The sequence below is a fragment of the Rhinichthys klamathensis genome, unplaced genomic scaffold (genome assembly GCF_029890125.1).
Source record: "Rhinichthys klamathensis goyatoka isolate OS25496 unplaced genomic scaffold, OSU_Roscu_1.1 h1tg000170l_1, whole genome shotgun sequence".
NCBI lineage: Eukaryota > Metazoa > Chordata > Actinopteri > Cypriniformes > Leuciscidae > Rhinichthys > Rhinichthys klamathensis.
In genome coordinates this window covers 3,296,389-3,304,034 of record NW_026606701.1, presented here as the reverse complement: position 1 = coordinate 3,304,034, position 7,646 = coordinate 3,296,389, and positions in this window count along the sequence as shown.

The following is a 7,646-nucleotide window of genomic DNA, read 5'->3' as shown; positions in this document are numbered from 1 at the left end:
CTTATGTAGCTTTAACAAGGATTAATTTATATTTAATTGCAGAGGATTATGCAAAGCTGTTTTACGTGTGATTATTCAATTTCTGTACCTGAAAAACTTCAAGCACTTGATTATTAGCTCTGTTCTTATTTTATTACTGCCTGGTCACTTTTCTATAATAATATTTTAAATTTATATTAGTTAGGCTTTTAGTTTTTGCTGTGGTACATAAGTTGGAACCAAGATTTGTGAAATCGTGAAATTTTACTGATATCTAAAATTTTGGCAGCTTATTTATTAGAATACAATGTTACATGGGTCAAAACAATGAAAATAAGTAATTATTACACACAATATTCTTTCACGGTCTATGGACCCCCTAAAGTAAACTTGCCAGCCCATGCATAAAAGTCTATGTGATGTATTCTCCACATACTAACGTCTCCTTTGGGTAGGATGTGGTCTCTGTATTGTTCTTTCTCCCATCTGGTTACCTCGTAAATCAGTTCATTTCCACAGGGACCGGGACACACTCTCGACTCCTCAGCACAAACCTGAATGAGTGGATGCATGCCTGCTCCAAGTGTACCCCATTGTCAGCATTCGACAACACGTCTCGTTCCCTCCGTCAGGGAACGGAGAATGCAATAGTAACCAAAACATTTCTGGCCCATGAAAGACCTTATAATGAAACAAGGGGACACGTATGCAAAAGTGCAAATCTGCAGACTAACCATGGATGTTACCGTGGATGTAGTGGATATTACTCAAACTTCTTGCTTTTTGATAATGTTTGTCAAATTATTCATCCATTATCCAAAATGGCAACTAAACAGGGTTAAATTGTTACATCAGCCCAAACAAAAGTATGATGTGAGTTTATAACCTTGATTATGTGTCCTTGACATTAACTTAGCTTTACCTATAAATAAGGAATAAGGTATTCACACAATGCAATCCCATGTCCCCTATGTCTCGTAGCCTTGACACACTTGTAACCTAACACAGCAAAAACAGCCTAACAATTTAACCCAGTTAGGCACTAAAGGCTTCATTAGACGAAGCCATTGTATGAAGGTAAGTTCTAACATTATTTACAGCTACATCATACAGTCTTAAATTATTAAGATAAATTTGTTTTATTATCTTTATAAATCCACATCAGTCAAGAAATATTATACTGGGTATTTTCAGATAATATATTTCTGGAAGCACATTTCTGATGTACTCAGAGCAGAGACCACAGACTCTTACTGCAGGGCTGCTACTCCTCAAGAACCGTATTAGCTAAGAGGTTGATAATCTTAGCATTCGTGTCACGTGTCCTCTGCATAACATATACTCTAAACAGTCTGGTGTGGGGTGACAGTCAAAGACCTCTCTCTGCAGAGAGCTAAACAAGTCCCAGTGCAAGCGTCGAGTGTGCCACTAGACACTGGGGAACAACAACAACAACAACAAAAAAACTTCTCTGTTTGGAAATCTGACTGAGTTAAGGAAGGGGGGAAACATTTGTAAGGGGGTAAGCTTTTTTATTTGTTGTTTGCTTTGGATTGTGTTAGTGTTTTGGATGTAGTATACATTGGTGCATTATTATTGTAAAAATGTTGAGAGATGCATCATCTATGAAGCAATTGTACTGAGACACACTCTTCACTTGATTAAACCGATTTTTATTTGTTTAATTTTTGCCATTATATTTAACGCACATTAACTTGGTTTTTACAAAAGTTGTAATTGTACAGAGATTAGAATGAATGGATATAAAAACTTAACATGGTTAGTTCACACAAAAATGAAAATTATTTCATCATTTGCTCATTCTCATGTCTTTCCAAACCTGTATGACTTTCTAAAAGATGATATTTTGAGAATCTATAAAGTTTGAATGTGTGTACAAATTAACGTTTTCTCATGTCCACAATGCTTTGTTGCTGTATTCTCACAGCACATGTAATTGCTTGCTCCTGCTGTATAAACATGATAATGTAATCGCTACTGCTTAAATGCTTTGTAATTTATTTCTGCATGGAATGCAAAACTGTAAAACACGACGCTTGGTTTTAATACTTGTTTTATACAGTTACATTTATTTCAATGCTGTAAAAATACTCTTCTAATTAGTTTACGGCATTAGCGGTAATGAATGTGCCATTGGAGCAATGAATGAATGAACAGGGGGCATGCATGCACGACTCTGAACTGATGCGCAGCAAAGTCCCTTTAAGACCAGTCATTTCACTCGACAGCCAACTTTGAAATGCCTCTCAGGCAGAAGTCATACAACGACAACTCTTATCTCTTTGAATGGGGAAACATCAAATTCTCCAAAGCTGTTCAAAAAGCTTACAATTCAATTTCATATTTGAAATTTGAAAGGTCTCATAAATTTAGTTTCTTAGCAAATACTCGCAAAACGCCTCAAATTGAAAAATTTTACATGAGTGCAAACACAAATACGCAATGTTTTCTACAAATCTTTTTCGCCAATATGATATTATTACAGTATTAACTGAGGGTGCTCTTGCTTTAGTTTGAGGATGCCTGGAAAACTGCCTTGACACGATTAATTATCGTTCTTCATACAGTGCCCACATAGCAATTTTTCTTTGGCCCAACTCCTGTCCACATAACCAGCTTTTGCTCGGCCCACAAACAGCAATGAATTATGGCCCTTGGGTGGCCCAGATCTCAATCCAAGACAAGAGCCATGCATTAACTAGCCCTGGACAGGGCCAGAACAAGTTTTAATATTGGTACCGATTCACAGACTTTAACCAGAACCCCCAAAACTGAGCCACACCTGTGCCTTATCTAGCCCAATATAACACAGAATCTTAATATTTGGTATTGTTATAATGTATATTTCTCTTATTTGCCATTATTTGTTTTGTGTAATAATGTTTTGGCAATGCTGAATGTAAACATAAATCATGGCAATGAAGTACAAAATTTAAACTCAGCCATAAATCATAAATCCATAAATCATGTACCTGTAGAATAATAAAATAATAATCTAAAAACATTTTATTTTTATATATAAAATCAAGCCTGGAGGAGGCTCAGGTGGAGGACGAGAGTCCGGGAGAGGGATCAAACGGAAAGTCCAGGGTGGTGCAGGTGGTGTGATTCAAGGAATGGCTTTGAGCAGGGACAGATGGGATGCGAGCCAGGCCACAGCCAAAACTGTGATCCATGGCGGTGTCGCTGGAGGGAGGAGCCATGGTGGAGAGAGTTCTGACGCCACCTTAGGGACGAGTGGAGGTGATGGTGACATTGGAGAAGAAGCCCACCGCACAGACGAAGACCTTGGCGCCAGTGACGGAGCGATTACCCCCCGAGATGCAAGTAGGGATCTGGAGGGCAGAGGTGGAGCCTGAGGAAGGGCGGAGCCACACCACTGAGAGGAGGCTGAAGTGGTACTGAGGGGCTGATGGGAGAAAACGATGACTGGGTTGCAGAAATGGCTGAGAAGAGGGGCCAACAGGTCTGAAGAAGATGTTTCGGATTCAGGCGGAATCAAAGGAGGTAGGGAATCCTCTTTTTTTTAAACACAAAACAAATGTTCATTAAGTCCAGTAGATGCTCACTCTCAGTGGCGGGAGGGTTGGGGGCGCTCACTTCCATAGACTCGTATTCCACAAGGACTCCCACGGCAATGGATGGTGCAGTCGGCTCACACACCTGACCTGGTCAGACACGCAGCTCTTGCTCCAAAGTGATGTTCTGCTCGGTCGCTCCCGTTGGCACTGGCTCACACATCACGGCGGATGGGGACTCGGACTCGTTGTCTGTGGTTGGCTCGTGCTGCTGCTCCTCGCAGTGGGATGGTATCTGGCTGGGCACTGGATTTGGAATGGGGCTGGCGTCGCCGTCAGCTGGTCCGACAGTCGGTGATAATCCACAGGATACCAGCACCAACTCCACATACTCAATGAAGCTCCCTCGAGGACCCTCCCTGGACAACTGAGCCTTTGTCGCAATGTTGAGTCCCAAGAAAAGAACAAGGGCAGTTGTCTGGGAATTTCAACTGATGAGCAAGGTCCAGGAAGTCTTCCATATGTGCCTTGAGGGAGGGATCTCCCTGCTCAAGGCACTGAAATGAGGGAGAATCCACAAAGAGAGGGAAAAAAAACAAAAAAAAAAACCCACAAAAACACGAGATGAGAGGAAAATATTATTTAAACAGATATCACCACGTAAATCACTTCTAGGTCGTGTCTTCTGTCACGGTTGTGTAGTAGTAAGCATACGAAGAAGAAGGTTCAAGTTCAAAAATGTGTTTAATAACATCCACAGTTAAATCCAAAGGTGAACACACAAGAACCTATACAACTGAAAACAATAATGATTAAACACGCACACCTGAACCGCAGTCGCGGGTCTTTCATGCAGAGAACTCTCCTCATGTTAATACAGAATTATGCATTTAAAAGTTAATGGCCAAACGGATCTGTATAAAAGTCCACATTGTTATTGCAGATGAAATGTAACACGGATAACAATAAATAAATATTTTTCTATCAGGTTAAACTGATTAGTCACTCAAACCTTTATCTAAATCTCTCACCATCCGTCACGCATATCCGCCATGTTGTGTAGTTTTTTAACACTTTTCACTTGTGTTTGTAGCTCCTCCTCCAAAGCGCTATGGGTTGTGGGCAATATTAGCCTTTAGTGTGTGCACGGATCCACACTTCCACAGAAAATAGTAGACCATCTGGGGACTTATGGCATACTCTTTTCAACACACTATGCTTTGGGACTCACATACTGTTTAGGATGGATAATATGGACATTGAGGTGCAGGGAAAGTCCAAACTGAGGTGACTTATGACAGAAGGAGAGGCTTCACTACGCTGAATAGACCGCTTACTCGTTTTCATTCACTCCCTCAAGTGAACTATGTAAGTGGACTAATGTAGGGAATAGGGAATGAGAGTATATTTCAGACGATATATGAGAGGCGATTTCAGACACTGCCCGTGAAGGCACGCATTTAATTTGTCAAAACGCTCCCTGAGGCAGCAAATGTTTTATTTTTAATGAGTGCTGGATTTGACTGTTATCGCTACTGAAGATGAAGATGAAGACAAAGATAGTTGAATAAATTTGGGGCCGTTTCTCACACAAAGCAATCACATTGGTTCCGAAGATTTGGATTACAGCGCACAAATAACATTTTGCAGTGTATTTTATGGTCATTTTTGGCCCACAGCATATTCATAAAATTCCTTATATGTCCCACAAAATAAATATTGTATAACATTTAATGGTTAAATTATTACATAAATAGTTAAGTATTCATTTTAAGATTTTAAAGTGTAGTCTGAGTGTCATGAACTGCTCCAAGACAAGAAGGTTGAGAATCCAAATTCACTTTTATTGAAAGGGTAATCCACAATCGAAAACAGGCAAGAGGTCAGAGCAGTCCTAAATCAGTCCAATCAAACAAACAAATCCAGAGGGTGAGACAGGAACGGGAAAACCAGGACACAGGCAGATATAAAAAAACAGGAACATGACAAACAGAGGAAAATGCTAACAAGAATTTGTAGGGAATGAGTGAGTGTACATGGTGACAGTTACACAGAGTTATTTGAATGAAATTATATAATTTCAAATTAAGGGGTGTAACGATACCCTCATGTCACGATTCGATACATATCACGATACTTAACTCACGATACGATATTATTGCGATACTCCAAGACATATGATAAAAGGTTAACAAAAAATGTACTGTTGATTAAAATGCTAACTTTGATATTACATTGTGGGTTTAAATGAATAGGTTTGGACTTGGTGCTTGTAACCCAAGGACAATGGTGACACCAGAATAAAAATATTCATGATTCTGAAGCTGAAAATACAGAATTATTTTAGACGAATATGCTTGCACTCTGTCACTGACATTAAGACATTTGGCATTATCAGGACCCACAAATAGTCCCCCATTGCATTATTATACATTATAATCAACATTATGTATAGTAGTTTAATGTAGTATTGACACTAAAACTGAAAAAAAAAAAATCTCACACAGTAATTTTTATTTTGGGGGAACTATCCACGATACATATTGTCACTATCCACGATACGTATTGTTGCATTTTTGTATTGCGATATATTGTTATTGTTACACCCCTTAAGTCATCTGCCTTAAACTGCAATTAATTATTCTTCAATTATGCATTTAATTATGAATTATTCTCAGTATGTTTTGCTAAAATGTCTCTTTCTCATAAGAAATAATCTTGGAATCCTTTAAAAATAATAATTTACAATGTGGCCCTATGGTCACAAGCCTGATTTGGGCCACATGATAACTTGACTGATCTCTGCCACACACCTTCCACCAGTGTTGCCAAGTCCACGATTTTCCCACGGAATCAGGCTACTTTTAAGTTGTTGCTTAAAAGAAATTCTGCGAGTTGATTTCCACCTACGTAGGTACAATTTCGGCACTCCAACACCCCCAAAACACCCCCCAGACTTACAAATTCAATGGAGAATTTGGCCGCCCAATGGAGAAAAAAATAATATTTGCATTGGGCTATTTTTGGGCTAGTCTCGCGTAGCTAGACCTTCAGACTGACGGCGGAAGGTCTGGAATCTATCGCAGCTTTTCTTGGCCAAGGACCACCCAAGAGGACGTTTGACTGACATGTAACGCAACCAATCAGTTCGTTTTGTTCCGCGTCATGTTTAGGGGTGTGACAATATAATGTTGATGTCCCTACAATAACAGACCAGCATGCATCTAATAAATTATTCATTCAAGAACGTTATACAAGTTTACTGCAACAATGGAGCCGAGAACTTTACAAACTTTTGAAAATCCAGCGTTTAGTTGAGCCTGGTAAGCGCTCATTGTCACAGTTGTAAATACAACGGCTTTCTTTTCCCACGAGGGGTTTTGACGTCACGGCATTTGTTTCCAGGCGGAACGATAAAGAACGCGACACACACGTCTCCCGGACATCCTGTAGAATTCAACCAATCAGATCGCAACTTCGAAACTCCTAAAGTGATTCCAGAAAAGTGTGCCATATGCATCAGACGTTCAGCCAACGGTCCGTGGGCGTGATGTCTGAGGCTGAGACTATTTTTGGGCTACTTTTGACTGGCCATTGGGCTACTTTGTTGCCTCCCACCAACAATCGGCCCTCATGTTGTTTGTTGTTATCCATTCTGTGCCGTCATTGCCATACTTTGACCAGCTTTGGCTGACAGGACACATGCCGCTGCCAACAGGAGCAGTGCCAGCATGAGGCCGCATTCGAGCCAAGACTGTTTGCTATGTGGGTGGATGATCTACTTACCTTTAGCCTACTATAATGTTGACGATGGAAGTTTCCAACAATTTTGAAAGTGCGCTGCACTGCTACAGCAAATGTTAACCAAGTATTTGAAGGTTGAGCAGCGAGCTCATTGGCTACTGACACAGGAAGAACCAATCAGCTGTGCCTGATACAGCAAGAACCAATCAGCTGTGCCCTAGAGAGAATGAAGGCCCCGATATACTCAAGGCAAAGTTATTTTTCGTTCTTCATTTAGGGGTAAAACGAAGTTCGAAATACATGAGCAGCAATATACTGTTATCGAACATCTGACGCCGCCCACACTGCTCAGAGCGACAGTTATATGAATATGTAAATATATGC